Raw genomic sequence first — 24981 nt, forward strand, 5'->3', positions numbered from 1 at the left:
CTCCCCTTTTACCACTAGCTCCTGCACTCCCAACCCTTGCGCCTCCTTCCCCCTAACTCCTGTCCCCTCCTGTGCCCTAACCCCAACACTGTATCCCCTTTGCCCTTAACTCCTGCACTCCCCTTCTGTGCCTCCAGCCACTGCCCCCTCCTGCACCCCCTTGATCCTAACCCCTGTGCCCCTCCTGTGCCTCCAACCATTGCCCCTCTCCTGCACCCCCTTCACCCCTAACCCCTGCACCCCCTCCTACACCCATGTGGGGACACTAACCTGTGTGCATGGAGCAGCTGGCTTTGCTGCCCACTCCTCCATGGAACGCTGCTCCTCTGGGCACCCCAAGGCGCTGGGGGGGGACGAAAAGCGACATCATCCGAGCTCACTGCATCCAGGTCACCTTCCTCAGCCGGGCGGCATAAGGGGAGGGCAGAGAGCAGCGACTTCTGATGCTCCCCTCACAGCACAGCCCGGGTGGAGACAGTGACCAGGATGCATGGAGCACATACTGTTGCTCCTTGCTCCCCCCAACTCTCTATGGGGCCATGGAGGAGCACTGGGGCAGGGGAGAGCAGTGAGCACCTTTGCACTGCCACACGGTGCCCTTTGACGTCCTTGAGCCCTAGGCGGCTGCCAGTGGGCCCCACTCCTAAGGCCGGCCAGGCTCTCCAGCACAAACAGCAGAGAACACAGGGAGACTGGCCACACACTGAGCAGTGGTAGCCTGGGTGGCTCGTAATGGAGGCTCAGGGGGGCTCAGCCTCCCCAAAACTTGCGTCGCCAAGGGGGCAGTGGGTCCCATGACTAGGGGCCCCAGCCAAATTGGGCCCCCCTGGAAAAGTCTCCCTCATGTCAGCCCCAGGGTTGGAGGAGCTCTCACTTCCTGCTAGGGGGCTCCTACTGTCCTTTCCTTGACAGTTCTGCTGAGGTAGTGGCTAAGATGCTTAGCTATTAATCCATTGTTCTCTTCATGAATGGGTTCAAATCCTCTCCTCGTTGGATGCTTTTTGTCTTCACACCTCCTTTATAGACAACCATCTCCCCCTTTGTACAATGACAGATCAAACAATGTTGCTTTCCGCAAAAAAAAAAAACAACTTCTGAGAAACTCAGACACCCTTGCTGCTTTAAAAAAAAAAGTCTAAATCCCAGATTTCTAAAAAAAAATAAAAATTCTCTAGTCCTGTATTTCTTAGTTTTTATCGCAAAAGGTAACATCCTCATCATCTCTCCCCCACACCCTGGGACCACCCCAAATAATTAAAATACTCCCATCCTGAGCAAGGCCACAACAGTGAACCACAGCTAGTGTCTAGGCCAAGCTGTTCTGAAGGAGGCAACTTAAACATTTTCTCCCTGCTTCCCTTGGCAAGGTCTGACTGGGAAAACAAAATTCCCCAAACTGAAAATTTTCTGCTGAAATACCAATACTAGTCTGTTTGGGGAATTTAGTTTGAATGTATTATTATTTTTCTCTTCTGCTTTCTGAATCAGTTCAGTCTTTGTCCTCCAGGTGTGTTTCCAGCTGTTGAGTTGTAGGGGAGAGAGGCCATGTCATGATGTCTCTTCCCCTCTTTCATAGTTTCTTCTGACTTGCTAGGAAGCTTCTTTGCTATGATGTGAGTCAAGCAGTGTCCATTGTCTCTGTGCTATCTCGAAGTAGTCTGCATTGTACACGGTTCCTGGGATAGTCCTTGGGAGTGTGGATACCTTCAATGGGACAACAGTGAGTCTGGCTCCTCCCTTCTCGCACCTGAAAGGCTGGTGGTGGGCATTTCCTAAACTCATAACATATCTCAGTAACGCACAGAGAGCAAACTTCATAACTTCCCAACCAATGGTAGCACACACAATCCAACAAGATATTAATGTTCAACAGATCAAGACTTTTAAAATGATACTCCCCCACCCTGAGCAATGCACTTTTATTAAAGTAACCCTGGTGTAGATAGCACTGTGTCAACAGGAGGGCTTCTCCCATCAACACAGCTTGGGGAGATGCAGGCTTAGTGAAGACTCAGAGAATAGGTGGCCCATGACTCTTGCATTAGGGTGGCTGGGTGTGAGAGCTGGAAGCTCCCCAGAAGTTGGGGAGCCATCAGTACGCAAATTCTAGCACGGCTCCCCCACTCCACCCCGTGTTGCTTGCTCTCCACCCTTGCTCCCTTTTGGCCACTTCCCGCCTCCTCTCTGCCTCTTTCGCTGATAACTGTTGGTCTACCTTTTGCTTGCTCCTCTCCTCCCCTGAGGCCTCCTTGCCTGCTGCTCGTGCCTCTACACCCTCTGCCCCAAGGTCTGCCCACCACCCACACCTCTCTGCCCCTCCCATGACACCCATCCTGCCTGCCACCCACACCTCTCTGTCCATCCCGTGACACCCATCCTGCCTGCCACTCACACCTCTCTGCCCCTCCCCTGAGACCTGCCCTGCCAACCACCCACACCTCTCTGCCTCTCCCCTGAGACCACTTTTCCCTTTTGAAATAACATTATTTCCTTTAAAAAACAAGGATTCCTTGTGGCCCCTTAGAGACTAACAAATTTATTTGGGCATAAGCTTTGGTGGGCTAAAACGCACTTAATCAGATGCCTGGAGTGGACAATACAGTAGGCAGGTTCAAATACACAGCACATGAAAAGATGGAAGTTGCCTTACAGAGTAGGGGGGTCAGTGCTAATGAGGCCAATTCAGTTAGGGTGTCTGTGGCCCATTTTCAACAGTTAACAAGACTGGGACCAGTAGACCAGAGAGCTGGGGTTGATTTAGCATGCTGTCGCCATCAGCTGGTCAGAGTAACCAGGGTGGGAGGGTGAAATTTAGAGGTGCTGTTGGACTCATCTAGTGGGGGAGAGTCTGAAAAAGCTTCTCAGCTCCCAGAGAGGGAGAAGACAAGCTGGTGCTACAAGCATTTTCACAGGGAATCAGGCCCCCTGGGGAAAAACTCAGAAGAAGCCCAGGCCCAGGAGTGTCAGAGAAAGGAATCACTGTTTGCCTTAAGAGGTTTGTAAGGGAAACCTACAGGTCCTTAGATTCCTCCAGCGCATGATAGAACCATTTGTGGGGAAGGGCTGGGGAGGACAAGGAGAAGGGAAAAAGGGCTTGCAGCTGTTATGCAATCACCATTCTCCCAGCAGAAGGGTCTAGGGAGTTCAGCACTTTGGCTGCTAGTTGAGGACACAGAACTCACAAGATGGCAAAGCTCAGAGCCCTGTTACACAGAGTCAGAATGTGATCAGCTGACAGTGAGGGAAAGCAACACCCCTCTCTTGGTCTCTATGCCAAAGCTCCTATCAGCTCAGTGTCCTTCCCTCAAGAGTGGGCTGCTGAGAGAGTTGCAATGGAGTAAATGAAGGCAGAGGAGGGTTGTTCTTCCTGGGTTTTCTTTATGTTGCTCTGTGATCGGGCTGGAGGAAGCATCATTTGAGTTTGTCTCAGTGGCTTGGGTTGGGCTCAGGTTGTGACCCTTAGCACAGGGGTTCCTGAAGTCTCTGCTCTTAGCCCCTCAGGGAGTGGCCAATGGAGCTGCTTCAGACATTGGAGAGAAATGTTTAAGAAAGTGTAGCATAAGTGAGAAGAAAAATTCTGTTGTCACTTCTGTGGTGGCCTAGTGGTTAGTATTTGGCACTTTTACTGCCATGGCCTGGGTTCAATTCCCAGTCAGGGGAAAGTGAGCTTATATCAAAAAATCTTAAGTTATTTTTCACTGGCAATTTAAACAAATCCATTGTTTTTCCGGTTTCCCCTTTCTTCTACATGATGTTAGGAAGGGCTTGGGAGACCATATAAAAATCAAAGCTTCCCACTGACTAGTAACAGAATATGGGCACGTTTCCACTATGCACCTGAAAGTCCAGGCTGCATGCCCTTTTACACAAACAGGCATGTGCGAATTATTTCCCCCCTTGATGGCTAGCCTAACCAACCTTCTAATAACAGTAATAGACATTCAGGTTGACCCAAGATGAATATTTTTTCCAATTTTCTTGCTGAAACAAAATTAAAAAAAACATTTTGGTTCAACCAAAATATTTCAGCAAATAAAATATTCATCCAAAAAACTTTCATCTCACTCTATATATCAGTCTTTGGAAATAACCATCCTGGAGAAACTGATCATTAGTCACGTCCATTCCTGAGGTCTAGTTGCTGAAGTGTTCTAAGCATGGACAATGGGCCTTTCACCTGTTGCCCACTGGTTACTACCTTGCTCAGGTAACTACTGATGAAAGGAAATGTGGTTTAGTGGCAGACCTACTTCTATCCCTCTGCCTAACTAGGAGTGTTGGTTTCACATTGCATGTAAAAATACAATAAAGGCATTTTGTTGGTACCTAAACTTGGGATCAAGATGAAACATTGTGATTGCAAGTGAATAAGAAAATCTCTGCTGAGTTCTACAGAAGGAACTAGCAGGTTCTAGCACATGATCAAGTTTCTGAAGGTTCTTAGAGCTTCCGGACACATAGGCCAGAACTTTCAGAAGGTCTCACACCCACCCCTAGAGCCAGATTTTCAGAATAACTCAGATCCCATTTAGGCAACAAAAATTTTGGCCAGGTTTTCAGAAAGTCTGAACACACTGTGGGCTGAGCTATTTTGAAAACAAAAGGTGGTAGCAGTGGTGGGTGCTGGTTGCTTGGCCATCTGGCCCACCATGCAGGAATTTGAGGTTCACCATTACTTTCTCAGAATGCTAGCAACCATCTTTTATTCACTTAAAAAGTGAGCAGGGAGACTACATATGAAAATCATCTCTGCTTCAGAAGGTCTCTAGAAGTTGAAAGAGATGTACCATCTCTGCCTCCCTGAAGAGTTCAGAGGAAGTTAAAGAAAACTAAGATTGATAAAGCACTTAACTAACCTCATAAGGCTGGCTGTGTGGTCTAACCTGTCAGATGCTAGGTTGTGTCTTTCTGTCATTTGTTGTTCTAGGCTCCATATGTACGTGCGCATTCACATCCCACTCCTGACACAATCATTGTCTTCTAGCTGAAGAAATAGCCTAATTTCAACCTCTCCTGTAACATTACACCACAAACTATTTAGCATTTGTATGAGAGAAGTTGGAGGGAATTCAAACATCTTCAGAAGTGGTGCATTTAGAGCCCCTAGCTAGGTAAATTCCAAGCTCCTTACCCAGAAAAGTCTTGGCGTGGCTTGAGGGGGCTTGGCTGGTCAATATAGAGGGGGAGGGTGTCATAAACAGATAGTTAAGGGTTAATGTCTCTTTTACCTGTAAAGGGTTACAAGCAGTGAACCTGGACCACCTGACCAGAGGACCAATCAGAAGACAAGATACTTTCAAATCTCGGTGGAGGGAAGTCTTTGTTTTGTGTTGTTTGTCTGTTATTCTCTCTGGGTTCTGAGAGTGACCAGACGTACCTACAGGCTCTCTAATTTTCTGTTCAAATAGTAAGTACAAGTAGAAAGGCGGTTTAGTCTTTTTTATTGTTTTCTTTATTTGCAAATGTGTATTTTGCTGGAAGGATTTTAATTTGTATTTGTGCTGGGGGGAAGGCTTCTCTCTAGTGTCTATAAGCTGAAAGACCCTGTAACCTTTGCCATCTTAATTACAGAGACAACTTTTACTTTTTTCTTTCTTTTATTAAAAGCTTTTCTTTTTAAGACCTAATTGATTTTTCCCCTTGTTGAGGCTCAAGGGAATTGAGTCTGTACTCACCAGGGAATTGGTGGGAGACAGGGAGAGAGAAGGGAGGGGGGAAGGTGGAATTCCTCTGTTTTAGATTCATGGAGCTTGAATCTGTATTACCTCTTGGGGGGGGGAAGAGAAGTGGGGAAGGTGCATTCCTCTCTGTTTTAAGATTCAAGGAGTTTGAATCACAGTGATCTTCCAGGGTAACCCAGGGAGGGAAAGCCTGGGAGAGGCAACGATGGGGGAAAGGGTTTACTTTCCTTGTGTAAGATCCAGGGGGTCTGGGTCTTGGGGTCCTCTGAGAAGGTTTTGAGGGGACCAGAGTGTACCAGACACTACAAGTCCTGGTTGGTGGCAGCACTACAAGATCTAAGCTGGTAATTAAGCTTAGGGGGATTCATACTGGTCCCCATCTTTTGGACGCTAAGGTTCATAGTGGAGGTTATACCATGACAGAGGGAGAAGGGTACATTGACGGTGTAGAATGTGAAACTTATAAGCTGTGGTTATGTGCTCTGAGAGTTATCTCCTTGCTTTTCATTTAAGGTCAGGGAGGGATATTATAACCAAGTGTTCTGGCAAAACTTTTCCCCCGGCCTGGTCAAGGAATCCTATGGTAAGAAACTTTCTGTGCATTTCAGTTTCTTGTATTGTTGGATGGGGCCTGTCAGACATTGGTATATTCTCCATTGCCCTGAAGGGACAAGAACAGAGAGTGAAGGATCTCCTGTGCTCAGTGTCACAAGCTGAGCCCCAAAAATGGATGACATGGTATCACAAACTCAAATTATGCTTCTGATTCCTCCATCAGTATCACAGGAGCAAAATAAAAAATCACCAGAGGAGCAATTCTCCTCTGCTTTCATTTATCCCAGGGCAATCCTCTCCACCTCTTCTGTTTATAAGCTGGAGGCTCTGTCAGGGGAAAAATCATTGAGCTGACAATATTTCTGGGACAGAAACCCAGAGAGGGGGTTGATACCACCTAGTGGGATGCTGATTCATTATAACAGGTCCCTTGGTTTTAGCTTCCCCCAGCATAGCCTAGTGAGGCAAATAGAACGGAGCATAAACACTGCCAAATTAAGTGCAAGAGTGTAATAAGAAAAGCCAAAGAGGAGTTTAAAGAACGGCTAGCCAAAAACTCCAAAGGTAATAACAAAATGTTTTTTAAGTACATCAGCAGCAGGAAGCCTGCTAAACAACCAGTGGGACCCCTTGATGATCGACATACAAAAGGATCGCTTAAAGATGATAAAGTCATTGCAGAGAAACTAAATGGATTCTTTGCTTCACTCCTCACGGCTGAGGATGTTAGGGAGATTCCCAGACCTGAGCCGGCTTTTGTAGGTGACAAATCTGAGGAAGTGTCACAGATTGAAGTGTCACTAGAGGAGGTTTTGGAATTAATTGATAAACTCAACATAAACAAGTTACCAGGACCAGATGGCATTCGCCCAAGAGTTCTGAAAGAACTCAAATGTGAAGTTGCGGAACTATTAACTAAGGTTTGTAACCTGTCTTTTAAACCGGCTTCTGAGCCCAGTGACTGGAAGTTAGCTAATGTAACACCAATATTTAAAAAGGGCGCTAGAGGTGATCCCAGCAATTACAGGCCAGTAAGTCTAACGTCAGTACCGGGCAAATTAGTCGAAACAATAGTTAAGAATAAAATTGTCAGACACATAGAAAAACATAAACTGTTGAGCAATAGTCAACATGATTTCGGTGAAGGGAAATCGTGTCTTAGTAATCTATTAGAGTTCTTTGAAGGGGTCAACAAACATGTGGACAAGCGGGATCCAGTGGACATAGTGTACTTAGATTTCCAGAAAGCCTTTGACAAGGTCCCACACCAAAGGCTCTTACATAAATTAAGCTGTCATGGAATAAAAGGGAAGGTCCTTTCATGGATTGAGAACTGGTTAAAAGACAAGGAACAAAGGGTAGGAATTAATGGTAAATTTTCAGAATGGAGAGGGGTAACTAGTGGTGTTCCTTCCCCAAGGGTCAGTCCTCGGACCAATCCTATTCAACTTATTCATAAATGATCTGGAGAAAGGGGTAAAAAGTAAGGTGGCAAACTTCGCAGATGATACTAGACTGCTCAAGATAGTTAAGAGCAAAGCAGACTGTGAAGAACTTCAAAAAGGTCTCACAAAACTAAGTGATTGGGCAACAAAATGGCAAATGAAATTTAATGTGGATAAATGTAAAGTAATGCATACTGGAAAAAATAACCCCAAATCTACATACAATATGATGGGACTAATTTAGCTACAATGAGTCAGGAAAAAGATCTTGGAGTCATCCTGGATAGTTCTCTGAAGATGTCCATGCAGAGTGCAGAGGCGGCCAAAAAAGCAAACAGGATGTTAGGAATCATTAAAAAGGGGATAGAGAATAAGACTGAGAATATATTATTGCCCTTATATAAATCCATGGTATGCCCACATCTCGAATACTGTGTACAGATGTGGTCTCATCTCAAAAAAGGTATACTGGCACTAGAAAAGCTTCAGAAAAGGGCAACTAAAATGATTAGGGATTTGGAGAGGGTCTCATATGAGGAAAGATTAAAGAGGCTAGGACTCTTCAGCTTGGAAAAGAGGAGACTAAGGGGGGATATGATAGAGGTATATAAAGTCATGAGTGATGTTGAGAAAGTGGATAAGGAAAAGTTATTCACTTATTCCCATAATACAAGAACTAGGGATCACCAAATGAAATTAATAGGCAGCAGGTTTAAAACAAATAAAAGGAAGTTCTTCTTCACGCCAACTTGTGGAACTCCTTGCCTGAGGAGATTGTGAAGGCTAGGACTATAACAGCGTTTAAAAGGGAACTGGATAAATTCATGGTGGCTAAGTCCATAAATGACTATTAGCCAGGATGGGTAAGGAATGGTGTCCCTAGCCTCTGTTTGTCAGTGAGTGGAGATGGATGGCGGGAGAGAGATCACTTGATCATTGCCTGTTAGGTTCACTCCCTCTGGGGCACCTGGCATTGGCCACTGTCACTAAACAGGATACTGGGCTAGATGGACCTTTGGTCTGACCCGGTATGTCTGTTCTTATGTAGCTCTTGTTTTGTCAGCTCTGTACTCTCAGGAAGCTGACAAAGTACTGAACCCTGCTTCTCTCAGGCCACTGGGAGCGTGGGGATTGCATACCAGCTGCAAGCCCTTCTTTCCTCTCCTTGTCCTCCTCAGCTACCCCAGACCCTTTCCCACCAACGATTTCATCAGATGCTGGAGAGACCTAAGGACCTGCAGGTTTCCCTCACCCACTACTTAAGGCAAAGTGATTCCCTTCTCAGACACACCTGGGGCCACATTTCCTTTGAGGAGCTTCTCCCCAGGGGATCTGATAGCCTGCAAAAATGTGTGTGTGGCTTGGGGGGAACCGGCTTATCTGTCCCATCTCTAAAATCCAAGATGCCTTTTTTGACTCTTCTCCAGGATGTGTCAAACAGCATCTCCCCCTTGTGGGAGAACAATAAATTGGGTTTTAGCCCACCAAAGCTTATGCCTGAATAAATTTGTTAGTCTCTAAGGTTCCACAAGGACTCCTTGTTTTTTTAAGGCAATAATGTTATTTCAAAAGGGAAAAGTGGTGCTGTGTGTTGGAAGACTGGCTTAGACATTTCTTCTTGTTATTGTCTGATTCCTCACACCCAGACCCTGCCTACCCAGGAAAGGAGGGGAAGTGTGATCATCTGTCAATAGATTTCTCTGACATGAAAAAGGGACCCGAGGCTGTTTGCAATTAGCTCAAAAAAAAAAAAAAAAAAAAAAAGCAAGGGGAAAACTGCTGGCTGGGAGCTAAATATGCAGGACAAAGGGTTGGGATTCTCTTCCCCCAGATTTGCTATGGAGCTGGCAGTCTCCCAAATGATGGTCTGTTCCTTTCCTTTTGCCGGCTAAACCTCTCCTTTTGAATTTAAAGCTCCATGAAAGGGAAAAAAATAACAAGGAAAAAAGCATAGAAGCTATGAATATAGTTGAGAAAGGACTTGGGGTGATAATAGAATAGAGGAGGGAAAGCAGCAATGTTTCTGCCTGGTTTTGAACCAGGGACTTTGTGTGTTAGGCAAATGTGATAGCCACTACACTCTAGAAACCAGCTACTGTCAATTTTGGGGCCCTCTTCCAAGGCTTTCTCAGTAGCTGCTATACCAGCTGATTTGCCTTTGAAGAACAGGGGAACAAAGGGCATCAAGAACTTATGTTTTTTGGATGAATCAAGAAAAGGGAGTAGCATTGTCCCCCTCGGGCAGCCCCTGTTTAATTCCAGGTCAGAAAGAAAAACTCTTCTGCAAGAATAGCCAAAAAATATTGTGTTTCACTTTACTTCATAAGTACAGCTGTGTGGCAATTCAATGATGACCCTAAAGTTTCATAAAAGCAAAGAACATGAAACAAAATAGCATGGGAAATACGGATGTATTTGAGGAACAGGCTTGGAATGAAGAAAGACAAAAATTGATAGGTCGAGAGAACAGGCACTGTTTCCCCCTGGTTTGGAACTTCTCTCACAACTACTGGAATAGAAAAGCTAAGTAAATGCCGTTCTACTGTTGCAAAGGAGATTGAAGTGAGGCCATTTTCTCCAGATAAAAGAAAATGGTCATGTCAGGAGTGGGATTTGAAACCACGTCTCTATGCAGAGACCAGAACACACAAGAGATAGGGAAAAAGAGTCTTAAAACTAGCACCTTAGACCAGTCCACCATCTTAACACTACAAAGAATGTAACTTATCAACTCTAGTTTTCATTAATAGTTGATGAACTCTTTAGGGAGGTCGAGATGGCACATCTCTTTCATCTCCTAGAGACCTTCCAGAGCACAGCTGATTTTTAGACACACTCACCCAGACCTAAAGTTACACATTTCCTGGAGCTCCATGAGTTCTGAGGTGGTGTAATCTCCCTGCTCACGTTTTAAGTGAACAAAAGATGGTTGCTGGCATTCTGAGACAGTAATGGTGAACCTCAAAATCCTGCCCTGGGAGCCAGATAGTTAAGCAACCAGCACCCACAACCTCTACCATGATAGCATCCTGTCTGGCAACAACTCACTTATCAATAGCTGGGGTGTGAAATCCTCATTTCTTTGTTGTTGTGTCACTATAGTCCCCACTTTCCTGTTGCTTGTCTGTATAATCTCTGTCTGGTTTCTGTGATTGTTTCTGTCTGCTGTATAATTAATTTGTTGGGTGTAAATCAATTAAGGTGGTAGGGTATAATTGGTTAGGTAATCATGTTACAGTATGTTAGGATGGGTTACTTACATTTCAGTAAAATGATTGGTTAAGGTATAGCTAAGCAGAATACAAGTTTTACTATATAGTCTGCAGTCAGTCAGGAAGTAAGGGGAGAATGGGAATGGGGGATGGGGAATTGGAATTATGTTTTGCTAAGGTGGGAAATAGGAACAGGGAATGGGAACAAGGACACAGGCAAGGCTCTGTGGTGTCAGACCTGGGAAGGGGGATACTGAGGAAAGAAATTGGAATCATTGTTTGCTGGAAGTTTACCCCAATAAACATCAAATTGTTTGCACCTTTGAACTTCGTGTACTGCTGCTCTCTGGTCATGGGAGAAGGACCAGGGAATAGGAAGGTGATGGGATAAACCCTCTAACAAGTACGTCTTTCAGGGTGTGAAAAACCACAGAACCAGTATAATTAAGTTGACCTAAGCCATGGTTAGATTGTTTTGTCAATGCAGCTATTACAGGGATGGAAAACCCCTCCTCTCACTGTAGCAACTGTCTTCTCCACAGGGCTATAGCAGTGTCACAGCAGAATTTTAAGTGTAGACAGCCTCAGAGTGAGAGCAGATCTAGCTTGGCTCCATGGATCCTCAGGCACTAAGACAACAGGAAGGACAACACACTAATGCTTTTGTAGTTGGCAGGCTTTGAACCTATGTGGGGAGACCCCAATGGATTTCTAGTCCATTACCTTAACCACTTGGCCACAGCTACTTGATATGCAACTGTTTTACTACACAATGTTTCTGTTCTCACAGAATTGTCACTTCAAATGGCTCAGACCAGCTTCCCCAGCACACTCATGGCTGTGCATTAGTGTAAATGTGTCCATGGCTGAACAGCAAGAGATCCTGCCCTTTTCCCTTCCAGCTGGAGCATGATTAGAGTGTGTTTGTGGCTAATGACATTGCTGTAGATTGTTGTTCATTCCCCACTCTGACAATTCAGACAGTCCCTTTCCTAGTCAAATCTCCAGCACATTGTTCCAATAGCAGGGGGCAGGATTTTTCTGGGGCACTTGAATATTTCAGGGGGTTGATGCGTGAGCTCAGCCTTGCATTCCACCCTTGATGTTTCATGGACTAACAACAGCAGCATAAAGAAAGAGCTGAGCCAATATCTCCTGTCAGAGGTGAAAGTGGCCACGTCCCCGCTGTCTGACCATCGCCATTGCAGGAGAGAAGGTTTCAATGGAATTGAATGCCCTGGCTCAAACAAGAGACACAGGGAGGTTTTGCTGTTCATGGATCTGTGCAAAGGAAATTGTGTCTCTGTGTGAAATTGAGGAGGGAAATGAAATGTTCACATGGTGGCCCAATGCCCTAAGGAATGTGGGTGAAAGACCCAGGCTGGGAAATGATTTTACAGGAGTTCATATCAATGTGTTGCCCTGATTAAAAGGTATGGCTGTAAGGCGGCCACTGTTGTTAGTACTTGAACCTGCGTGGAGACACCAGAGTGGGTGTCAGGTCCACTACCTTAACGAGGGGTACTGATTATTTTATCAAGATCCAAATTTCTTGGTCAAGGTCTAGTCAATGTCTAGATGCCAAAGAAAATAATACACTGATGACAATAAGAAGTATATAGAAATATTTTGCAGTCACTATGGGCATAACTATGATGATTGTTTCATGTTTCACTTTTTATATCTGACACCACCACTGCCTTTCCCTTTAGTCTTCTAGTTTACCAAGGTTAAAACTAAACATCTCTTCAGATACCAGGGAGTGTTTGTTTTCATTCCTGCTAGCTACACAGGGGCTTGATGTAGCTGCTTTCAATCCTCCGGCTCTGCTGGGATAAATAGCATTTCAGGCTGTCGCTGAATTGAAGAAGGGAGACCATTTTTTGACAGGTTATGCCTCCTCTTAAAGGTGTTTGTGTGGCTGGTAGCCCTGGTTCCCAGGTCTTTGCTGAGGGAAGAAACTTTCTGTGCAAAATACCAAAACTTTTAACAGAGAGGAGGGAAAGGCTATGGCCACATGATGGGGCCAGTATGTACCACAACATGGTTCTTTTACGTGGAATGACTCTGAACACTGACTAATCTCCACTCCCTTGTATTTGAAGAGATGTTTAGTTGTGCACTTGGGAACCTGTAAGGCTGAAGCAATTTTATGGATGGTGACACAATGATTGAAGGGTTATTTAATGTTGTAGAAATTGTTAAAAACACTTAGCTTAAACTTGAACTGCCTGTTATTAAAGGCTGGTTTCCCCATGTCAGTTCCATAAGCTCTGCTAGAAACACCCTGGGCTCTCTCCTGCCTCGGTGGAAACTAAAGGGAATCGTCCTCTGCTGCCCTTGGCTCCAGGCTGGTTTTTCTGGGGAGGGGACATGGAATTGGTTTGTTTGCTGTTGCGAAGGGAGCCAGGCCAGTTCTCAGGGAACGAGAACTCCCAGCATCTTCCCAGCCCAACCCAAGCTGCTGCCCTCTTCCAGCCTCTGTTCCCCTGGGGGCCTGGCATGTTTGACTCTAGAGCAGGCCCAGAGCAGCAGCTGAAGCAGAGGACAGCCTGGACTGGGCAGATGCTAGGAGCAGAGCACCAGAGGCCTCTACTGGCTCCCTCCTCAGCAGCAAACAATCAGTCCTCACTGGCACCCTGGGACAACAGCCTGGAGCCAAGGGCAGTGCCAACTGGGGGAGGGGGGGTTCTCTTTTTTCTCTTCCTGGGGTGAGCAGGGACCTGGGGGTGTTTCTAGCAGAGCAGTTGGAACTGAATTGGGAACCAGCTTTTAATAACAGGCAACTCAAGTTCAGACTAATTTTGTTACAATTTTCCTTACAATGTAAAATAATTCAAAAGTAAACAGGCAGGAATGATTGGAACTCTTTTCTCCCGGGCATAGAAAGAAACAGCTTTTCGGCTTTTCATGATACCGGAGTCAGAATCAATGTGCTCAGAAGCCTGTTGTGTTTAATTTCTTAGGTTCTGCTGCCATCGTGTGGCTATTTCCTTCCCCTCCTTTCTGTCCAAAGCGCAGATCCCAGTTCCTCCAGGGAGAGGAGGACATCTTCCTTCTTTCCTTCCTGAACAGCCCCCTTCCTTGGAGAGCCCTTTGCTGGGGCCTGGGTGGGGAACAGCCGTTTCTGAGGATTAATTTCACACCGTATTTGGTGTTGATATATAGATTTTACAGCCAGACTAGATCACTGTGTAACTCTGCTCTGACCTGATTCAGAACAGAATCCAGAGAATTTTACCCACTGACTCCTACATCCACCCCAAGATCTTCTGGCTGAACGAGGAGGGTTCTTTCAGAAAGTCATCGCGTTTGGATGTAAAGGTGGGAAATGATGGGGAAATTGGCCCCTTTTTCAAGTTTTAATGTTGTAACTTTTACATCTAGACCAGGGTGACCAACCTGAACCTGAGAAGGAGCCAGATTTCCAATGTAACTGCCAAACATGCACCTTTGTATGCAACTGCTGAGTCAGTTGTGAAACTTCCCATCATTATCATCTCTTTGAAATGATGATGATGATGGACACTTGGATCTATATCCCAGTGTGCCCTGGACGTCTGCAGGCTGCATTAGCCAATCCAACCATTCGGCACTTGCAGATGAGCACCTCTGTATTGTGCCTGATTCTTGCAGAGCTATGAAAGGCTGGTGGATGCTGATACTTTCCCCTCTTTTTAACCAGCACTAATACCAGGCCAGGCCAGGCTGGGAAGAGAGAGAGAGCAGCAGGTTTCCCCTATTGTTTCCCGCTCGCTTTTTCTTGATTAGTTTCTCATCTCCATCAACTTGCTCCTTTCCTTTGTAAGCCTGGCTAGCTCAGTTGGCAGAGCATCAGACTCTTAATCTGAGGGTTCAAGTCCCTGGTCAGGTGATAAACCACTCGCCAAGATCTTCAAAGTCTGTCTTTCTGGAGTCCTCTTTGATGTTACTTTGTCTCTTCCAGATTTTGCCTTTCCTAAGAAGGGCCTTTGTGTGTGTGGGTTTGAAAGGGAACTTCCTGACATCCCCTATGTCCTTGCAACCTGGAGGAATAAAGACCTCTGGGCATATAGCATGTTCCTCCCCTGCACACACACACACACACAAAAACATCCCTAAGGAATTAGAATCACCTGCTGCCTTCCCCTGTCCTTCTGGATCACCAAACAAGGATGCTCTTCAGCCCAAACCCAAGTCCTCTCTATTCCCAGTGCCCCTTAGTCCCAACCCATAGGCCCTCCTATGCACACTGCTCCTCACTCCCAACCAGAGCCTACTCCTCTTCACCCTTCTCCTCTGTCCCAACCCACAGCCCCCTCCTATTCCCAGTGCCCCTTAGTCCCAACCCACAGTCCCCTCCTATTCCCAGTTCCCCTCAATCCCAATCCACGGATCCCTCCAGCAGCGGGAGCTTCAGACCCCCTCAGGAAGATTTTCTTGCAAGGTTTCGTGTATGAATCTGCATGTGGATTTTACAGTATGTTGGAAATATGTTGGATTGCTTGCCAAAATGATCACTTTTGGCTGGTGTTGGATTCCCAGTCTCCTTGTTATTGGGGCAGGAGAAATAAAGGGTTGTTATCCTGTTGTGTGAATCGAGGGCAGCAAAATTGTGCTTGGCAGACCCCAACTGAGGGACTTGCCCTCAATTCAATAGCACTTGCTAGGCAGGGGATATGGGTTCCAAAGCCAAGTGGGCCGGGGCATGGGTCCTAATACTAAAATTTAGGAGTTAGAGCAACTTTAGGACAGGGTGGCTGTGGAGGGATGAGTGAATCCCTAGACAACATAGTGAGTATGGTGCCTTCTTATTTTCCCCCTTTTCCACCCAGGATGGCAGGTGAACTGTACAGAGGCACCTCTGGGCTTGCACTGACTAAGGACAACAGCTGTGAGTGGGGTGCAGAGAGGGGATGGCTCATGTTAAAGGACTTTTGGTTGCTGGTCTTACGAACCGTAGGGAAAGGACACTGCTCAGCTTATTTGAGGGTGGGTCTTTCCCTCATGATTTATGTTTATGTGTTGGGGCTGCTGACATGACTTCTGCTAACCCTGGGCTTACATTGCAATGTAGACATACCCTGAGAGGCCATCTATACTGTGATAAAATCCCGCTGGCCTAGATGATCTGATTTGGGCTCCTGGGGCTCAGACTGGAACCCAGGCTCGGAGACCCTCACCCCTCGTGGGGCCTCGGAGGCTGGGCTCAAGTCCAAGTGTCTACACTGTAATTTTATAAACCTGCAGCACAAGCCCCACAAGCCTGAATCAACTGACCCAGGGTTTGAGAATAGTGGCTTGGGTGTGTTAATGGCAGTGTAGACATAATGCTAGGCTATGTCCACACTGCAATGAAAGACCCACGGCTGCCCCATGCCAGCTCAGGCTCCCGGGGCTTGGGCTCTGGGGTGGTAAATTTGCAGTGTGGACATCTCGGGACCCCACAAGGTTGGGAGGGAGTTTAGCAAGCAAAAAAGGTAAAATGGCAGTGGAGTATTATCATGGACTCATTGGCATTTCTCCATTGGTCTGTCTGCTTTGGGGCAGGGACAATAATGAATCCTGCTGCATTTGTTATTTCAAAGGGCGGTTTAGGATTTTCATTCTCACACATGATGCATGAAGCAGGACTCAACCCTCAGTGGAAACTAAACAAACTGCCCACAGATTTTGATAGCCACAATGAGCCATTTGATGTGAGAACCCAGACCTGCCCCTGTTCCAGAGGGAGGTGGTCATCTGTGATAGGCTGGAACACTGACCTATCAGCTCTTAACTCCCAAGCTTTCAGTAACTATTATCAGTGCCTGTGAGTGTAATTTAAACCATAAAAACAGCCACCCTGGACTAGGCCAAAGGCCCATCTAGCTCTGTGTTTTGTCCTCTGACAATAGCCAATACCAGGTGCCCCAAGAGTTACTCAACAAGGCACCACTGGAAGGTGAACCCAGGATCTCCTGTTGACAAACCATGATGCCTGCTTATGGCTAAGACATAGTATCTGCCCACACCTGCCTTCTTGCCATCCCCACTGGGGCCTGACAAGCTTTACATGTGTTTGGATTCTGCAAAGCAGAGGAGCAGGTGAGGTTTTCCTTGCAAGCTGTGTGTGTGTGTGAATCTTTGGCCAGGTCTGCACTACAAAGTTATTTCAGCATCATTATATTGCTCAGGTGTGTGAAAAACACACAACGCTTCCTCGGACGGCAGTTTATGGCTGGTGTACACACTGCAATGCCACGTCTGGCGACAAAACTGCCCTGTTTTGGTGACAAAATAAAACCACCTCGACAAGAAGCCTAGGGCTTTTTACAGCAAACTTAAAGCGACAAATTGACAGTGTAAATGCTGCTGGTCATTATATCACCATAACTGGTCTCCACCAGTATCCCACCATGCCTGTTGTGAACTTGCCTGCTCTGTATTCCTGCCACAGAGGCTGGGCCCCTCCCCTTTCATATCTCCAGAAAGTTCTGACAGCTGAACTGCTATCTTCACCAGGATTAGGTTGATATAACTGCAGTGCCGGCCTAAGTAATGTAATTACACCAACCTAATTTTGTGGTGTAGACTTGTCCAAAGAATCACACACAAACCTTGGGAGCAAAACTTCACCTGCTCCTCTGTTTACAGAAGCCAAACACGAGCAACACTTGTCAGGGCCCAGTGGGGCTTGGCAGAGAGTCAGATGTGGGCAGATGCAACTTTTAAGGTACAGCAGGCACTATGGCTTAGCTGGTTAAAGCACCTGTTTTTGTAAACAGCAGATCCTGGGTTCAACTCCCAGTGGTGCCTTGGGGAGTGGCATTTAGGGCACCTGGTATTGGCTACTGTCAGAAGACAAGATTCAGAGCTAGATGGACCTATGGTTTAAATTACAATCACAGGCACTGACAATAGAGTTACTGAAAGTTTGAGTGTTAAGAGCTGATAGGTCAGTGGTCCAGTCCCCTCAATGTGGTTCTACCATTTCAACTTGCTAAACTCCCTCCCAACCTCTATAAAATTACAGGGCAGACATATGGGCTTGAGCCCAACCTCTGAGGCCCCATGAGGGGTGAGAGTTTCTGAACACAGGCTTCAGTGTGAACACAAATATTTACACCACAGTTTTTAGTCCCTCAGCTTTACATCTAGGAGCCCAAGTCAGATGACCCAGGCCAGCCCTGCTGCCATCTTTATCCCAGGAGAGATGGACTCTAAGGGTACGTCTCCATTGCAATGGAAGCCCAGGTGTGCCACGCTGTGCTCAAAGCAGCACCTGAAAGCCCCATATTCACCACTGTCATATAATGGTGACTTGGTTTGTACAAAGTCTGCCTTGTGAGGTATGATTTCAAAAGTCTTGATCTGTTGAACATTAATATCTTGTTGGATTGTGTGTGCTAGCATTGGTTGGGAAGTTATGAAGGTTTGCTCTGTGTGCGTTACTGAAACATGTTATGAGGTTGGGAAATGCCCACCACCAGCCTTTCAGGTGCGAGAAGAGAGGAGCCAGACTCGCTGCTGTCCCATTGAAGGTATCCACACTCCCAAGGACTATCCCAGGAACCGTGTACAATGCAGACTTCTCCGAGATAGCACAGCGACAATGGACACTGCTTGGCTCACATCGTAGCAAAGGAGCTTCCTAGCAAGTTGGAAGAAACTATGAAAGAGGGGAAGAGACATCATGACTTGGCCTCTCTCCCCCACAACTCAACAGCTGGAAACACACCTGGAGGACAAAGACTGAACTGATTCAGAAAGCAGAAGAGAAAAATAATAATACTTTCAAACCAAAGTCCCCAAACAGACTAGTATGGGTTTTTCAGCAGAAAATTTTCAGTTTGGGGAATTTTGTTTTCTCAGTCAGACCTTGCCAAGGGAAGCAGGGAGAAAATGTTTAAGTTGCCTCCTTCAGAACAGCTTGGGCTAGACACTAGCTGTGGTTCACTGTTCTGGCCTTCCTCAGGTTGAGGGTGTTTTAATAATTTGGGCAGGTCCCAGGGTGTTTGAGGGAGATGATGAGGATGTGACCTTTTGAGATAAAAACTAAGAAATAGAGGACGAGAGAATTCTTTTTTTTTTTTTTTGAAATCTGGGATTTAGACATTTTTTTTTATAGCTGGGTGGGGAAGGGTCTGAGTTTCTCAGAAGATTTTTGTTTGCAGGAAGCAACATTGCTTGAGCTATTATTGTACCAAAGGGGGAGATGGTTGTCTATAAAGGAGGGGTGAAGACTGAAAGCATCCAATGAGGATGGGATTCAAACCCATGCATACAAAGCACAATAGATTAGCAGATCATCACCATAATCACATGGCCACCTCATCTGAGCTGTCAAGAAAAAGAGACAGGAGGAGAAATCTAAGGCCAGCAGAGATAGGGACAATAAGGAGTTCTTAAATACTAAGCGGAAGCAGGGTCTGAATGAGCTCCCCCCTCACATCTAGTGAGGAGCTGGGGGAAAGACTTCAGGAACAGACCATGTTTGCATAGACACACCTACTCTGCCTAGGTATGCAGCATGATGGGGCCACTTTCCCAAAATGACCAGTTTTGGCTGGTGGCGGGTTACAAATCACTTTAGGATTGAATGGAATGAAATGTTATTATCCTTCCTGCATGAGTGAAGGGCAGCATAACATACCTAATTGGTCCTGATGGAGGAGTGGATGGGTGAGGAATAGCTTTTATTGGATCATAGAAGTGATTGAGAACATCATCCTAAAACAGTGGCCCCCAAACATTTCACACTGTGCCCTCTTATCCATGGCTGTGGAACCTCGGAAGCTGTGGTCAAGAACCGAGGCTGGGAGTGGGGCTGTTGTTTGCTGGGGAGAGGGGTGCAGACAGGGGTAAGGGAGTTGAGGCCGAGCTGGGAGCCAGAGGCCCAGGCTGGGGTTGGGGAAGAGCTGGGAAAGAGTGGGGCTGAGTGCTGCTACCTCCATGGGGGCTGGCTCAGGCCCTGAGGTGCCCCCATGAATGTTCCTCTGTGTCCCCCTAGGAGTCATGCCCCACATTTGGGGACCACTGAATGCTACTCACTAAGCAGGGGCTAGTGATGCCAAAGCCGAGAGAAAGGGAGAACAAGTGCAGGGCCCCCAGCACTGGAACCATGTGAAGGGGCTGCAGGAGAGGGGCAATGGCTGTCGGCACAGGGAGTTAAGGGCAAAGGGGGCACAGGAGGGGGCAGGAGTTGGGGTGAAGGAGGTGCAAGGTTTGGGAGTGCAGGAGCTAGCGGTAAAGGGGGAGTGGGGATCATCCACGGGCAATGGGGAAGTGCCAAAGTACAAGCTTTGTCCAGGGCACCATTTTCCCTAATGTTGATCTGAGCAATTGGAAGTGACCATTCAGTGAGAACAGAACCATAGTGTAGAAAGCCCCTTTGTTAAGTGATTGTGGCTGAGTGCTTAGGGAGCTGGGTTAGAAAGCAATAGATGTCTTTCTGTGGAGGTTTGATTCTTGTGTGGTTTCTTAATGGCTGTACTTTCAGTGTCTGATCACCCAAGGATCCAAGTCTTGACCTATTCAGAGACTCTGTGCAGGGTTTCTCAAACTTCCTTTCACTACAACCCCCTTCTGCCAAAAAAAAAACCTTACTACGTGGCTCTGGAAAGAGGGACCAAGCCCCTCCACACTGGGCAGAGGCAGGGGAGACAAAGCCTGAGCCCTGCCCCAGTTGGGGGAGGGCAAAACCAGAGCTTGAGGGATTCAGCGCTGGATGGTGGTGGGGCTCAGACTTTTGGCTTCAGCCCCAGGCCCCAACAAGTCTAATGCCAGCCCTGGCAATCCCACTAAAACAGGGTTATGATCCACTTTGGGGTCCTGACTCACAGTTTGAGAACCACTACTCTATGCTGATGGGAAAGAGTTTTCCTGTGGGTGTAGTTAATCCACTTCCCAAGAGGTGGCAGCTATGTCAGTGGGAGAAGCTATATCGGTGGGTGCGCAAGCTGTGGTGTTTACCACATTTAAGAAGTTTAATAAAACCCCATTTTCAAAACCACCTGTGGTCTGGGAATGGCAAAGAACTTTGATGAAGCAGGGTTCGTCCTTCAAAGTCCTGGAAATAATGATTCCATGTTACTGTTGCCATGGGGTTATATCTCAGTGGCAGAGTGCTTGACTGCCAATCAAGTTGTTCTTGATTCAAACCCCAGTGTTCTCTTATAACCTTTCTTTTAAAAAAAAAAACATTTTCATTTCCATTCTCCATTATGTTCAGGAGCTTCACTATACGGGAGTGCTTGGTATGAATGTAAACATTCAACATTTCGCTCTCCAAATGCATAGAAACCTAGCAAAGCTGTCCATCAGCTGAAATCAGTTCCAATCCTCTAAGTATCTAGTTTATGTTTTCATCAATTAAACAAAGGTATCATATGAATGTACATTTGCAGGTCCCTCTTCTCCAGGAGCTATGCTGTGCAGAAGAACAAGAATCACATCCAGCTGCAGTTCAGGAGTTTGATGACCAAAAAGCCAACAAATGTTCTGAGGGCTGGAGAAAAATGCCTTCTAGTGAGCTACTGAAAGAGCTCAACCTGTTTAGCTTATCAAAAGAAGATTGAAAGGTGACTTCATTGAAGTGTTGAAGTGCCTTAATAGAGAGAAAAGATTGGGGATGAAAGGGCTCTTTAATCTAGCAGAGAAAGGCCTAACAAGACCCAATGGCTGGAAGGTGAAAGGAGACAAATTCATATTACAAATCAGACACAAATATTCAACAGCAAGGATGATTCACCACAGGAACAAGCTACAAAGAAAAGTGATGGATTTGCCATCTCCTGATGCCATTTAATGAAGACTAGATGCCTTTCTGGAATGTGTTTGCCCCAAAGTAGCTATTGTGTCATACAGGAGGCCTGTGATATGCAGGGGGTCAGATTAGATGCTCTAATGGTCTCTTCTGGCCATAAAGTTGACTAATTTCTGAAAAACTGAGTGTAGCATTGGGAGCAGCGTCTGATGTTTTCCTGTCTAGCCGGCTTACTTCTTAGAATGAACATTCCTTGAGTGGGGTGATCCACAGGGAGTAGCTCAAACCTCCAAAGTGCCTGGGCAGGAGCAGGACATTAGCACAGAAAGGGAGGGGTCTGGCAGTGACATCACAAAGGCCTTTTGCAGGACCTCGGACTATTGGTGAAAGGTGATGGGGAGGTGGTGACCTCACAGAGAGATGCTGACATCAGCCAGGCAAGACGGGCAAGGGGCCAGGGAAACCTCAGAGATCCCTGTGGCTTTGCTTCAGCAAGTCTCCTTCTCCAGGTCTCTTTTTCAGCACTGAGAGAGTATTTGGGTTCACGTATATGAGTGCCAGGAGGAACCTCTTTCAAGTTTTGTCCTTCCCTTTTCCTGATTTTACTAGAAAAAAGCCATCCCTGTTTAGAAGGTAAGAACCTCCTGGAGGTTTGAAACCTGTTCAGTCTGATCCATCTGGTGACAGTTTAATTCTAGGCATGGAAAACACGAGCTTAAGGAGGCAGAATTTTATTCCGCACCTGGGAATTTGTCCCATAGAATCATTGGGGACATTAGGATTTGTCCTTTTTGTTTCACCTTTTCCTCCATCCATCCCTCCCTCTTTTCTCTTTGTCTCTTGCTTATTTTGTCCTTTCTCCTGTTCCTCTCCCAACATCAGGAGCGGGTGTATGTGTGTGTATGTTGCGGGGGAGTGCTCTGCAGCTCCCATTGTGGGAGGTCCACCCAAAAATGTGGGGCTGAAATAGTGCTCGGGCAGTGATCCCCACCCATGACCTGGGCCATCCTTTGGGCTCTCTGGTGAGAACCCTCAGCCTCCTGTCCTCAGTCTCTACTCTGATTGGCTGAGCAGGGGGTTATTGACAGGGAGGAGACTCAGGTCCTTATTCTCTTTTAAGACCAAGGAAATAAGTCATAACCAGCTATATGTTTGATTTATTTTGCTGCTTCACTGCATGAATGGTCTCTGAGCAGTTCATGATTCTCTCTAGCATTGCAGTTCTCCTCAAATACTTGCTGAATAATTACTGTGCACTGTTGTTGGTCTGGAGCTCATTTGAGAACACTTTACTCAAGTCATTCAATGTATGAAATTCAAGATCTGATGGTTAGTTTCAAAATCAGGGCTCTTGGGTCCTATTCCCAACTCTGCCATTGACTGGCTGTGTGACCTAAGACAAGTCAATTCTCCTTTCTCAGCCTTAGCTTCTCTCTCTTTCAAGTAGGGATAATAATAATCCGCTCCTACCTACCTCACGGTGGGTGGGGGATGGGGATCCATTGGAGAATGTCACTGGGAGTAGTGCATAATATGAGGTGTCCTATCACGTTTACTCCTATCAGATTATGACATAATATAATAACTGAAATAGTCTATTTTATTTGTATTTTTTTATTTTGAAATTATTAAGAGCAGCAACTACTTAGCTCAGACTGAAGCATCTTATCTAATGTTTGTGATCTAAGTGTCTCCTCTTTGTGTGCGACGAGACAATTTAACACACTCTGACAAACAGGAGATGCTTTTGTTTTGCAACAAAATCTTTTTGCAAAGAACTTTCATCCCACTTGTTTTGATTTCGAGAAACAAACTGGTTTAGTCTGAAGGGGATTTTCTGACAGAAACGGTTTCAATGACATTTCCCCACCATCTCAGTTCCTGGGCTCTATCCCTGCCTCTGCAAGGGTCTGCTGTTTGTTAGAACAGGAGTCAGGACTGGTGGCTTCTCCTTCTGACTCTGTCACCACCTTGCTGTGTAGGCCCTTGGGTAGGTCACTTCCCTTCTCTGTACCTCAGGCTCCTCCCCATCTGTCCAATGGGAACAGGTACAATTCTCAAACTCTGGGCAGTCATAAGCCTGCGTGAAATAAGGGGCGTTTAAAGCCCTCTGTGAAGGAGAAAGGGGAGTTTCATGGTGTTGAGCACCAAGGAATTCTAAAGTTTGCTAAAATGTCTAGTCTGTGGAAACAAGAAATGGTCGGGGCCAAACTTTTTAACCACTGCCTTTTTTACAGCATTTAGGAATGGGAGTCCCTGTCTCTTAGCATTTACAGCATTCAGGAATGGGAGTCCCTGTCTCTTAGATACCTGGGGTTCTTTGCCAGCAGGAGAGAAGAGGTTCCTGCCTCTGTTTTTTGTGGCCTTAACAAACCAAGTGTTGTACCCCAGTTCCCGTCTGAGATCCCTAAAAAAGAACATCTTCCCATCCATGAACAAGATAGGACCTATCTTTCAAAGGGGAACAAAGAGACCCCTAGGACTTACAGACTAGCTAGCTTCACTTCCATAGCTGGAGAGATCCTGGAATACATTCTTAAACAATCAGTTTGTCAGCAGCACCTACAGGATAATTTGGTTCTTAGGACTAGTGAGCATGGATTTGTCAAGAACAAATCATTCCAAATGAATCCTCTTTCCTTCTCTGGCAGGGTTCCGGGCCCAGTGGAGGTGGGTAAACAGTAGATGTGATCTATCTTGGTGTTACTAAGGCTTTTGACACAGTCCCATAGGACATTCTCACAAGCAAACGAGGGAAATGCGGTCTAGATGCAATCAGTGTGATGTGGGTCCAGAGCTGGTTGAAAGCCCAGACTCCAAGAGCCCTTCTCAATGTTTGGCTGTCCAACGGAGAGGGTGCACCTAGTGGGTCCGGCAGGGATCAGTCCGGTACTATTCAATAGTTTCATGAATGATTTGGAAAATGGAGTGGAGAGCATGCTTCTAAAATTTGCAGCTGACACCAAGCACTTTGGAGCACTGGAGCGGAATTCAAAACGTCCTTAACAAATTGGAGAATTGGTCTTCTTGAGCCAAACTCCATGGCTGGGCCCCTCTCCATAGACTGGGCTGAAGTGAAACCCTAGAGCCAAACACTCCTCCTGGGCAGTGTGCTCCTTGAATGGTCAGATGCTGCTTAGTACTGTCAGAGCAGCTTTGGCTGGGGGATTCTCCCAGCACTTTCCAATAGCGGGAAAGTATTAAATGCCCAGCAATGGAACTCAGGAGTCCTGACTCCCATTCCCCTGGCCCAGTCACTCCAGTGGAGCACACTCCCTCTCAAAGGCAGGGGGAGGCGCCATGAGGGCCTGCTTGTAATTGCCAGCTGTGGGAGGGAGTGTGCAGCAGTGATTAGCAAAGGG

General features: G+C 46.3%; 1 protein-coding gene and 1 non-coding gene across 2 annotated transcripts in view; both read right to left on the bottom strand.

Moving 5' to 3' along the window:
* The window catches only part of LOC115650666 (zinc finger protein 501-like), a 1041190-nt gene that overhangs the window by 951106 nt on the left and 65103 nt on the right, over nt 1-24981 (bottom strand). The window lies entirely within an intron of this gene.
* On the bottom strand, nt 11558-11639 carry TRNAS-AGA. Its single transcript has one exon. It is a non-coding gene; the product is annotated as a tRNA-Ser (tRNA).

Source organism: Gopherus evgoodei, chromosome 4, assembly GCF_007399415.2.
Source record: "Gopherus evgoodei ecotype Sinaloan lineage chromosome 4, rGopEvg1_v1.p, whole genome shotgun sequence".
Classification (NCBI taxonomy): Eukaryota; Metazoa; Chordata; order Testudines; family Testudinidae; genus Gopherus; species Gopherus evgoodei.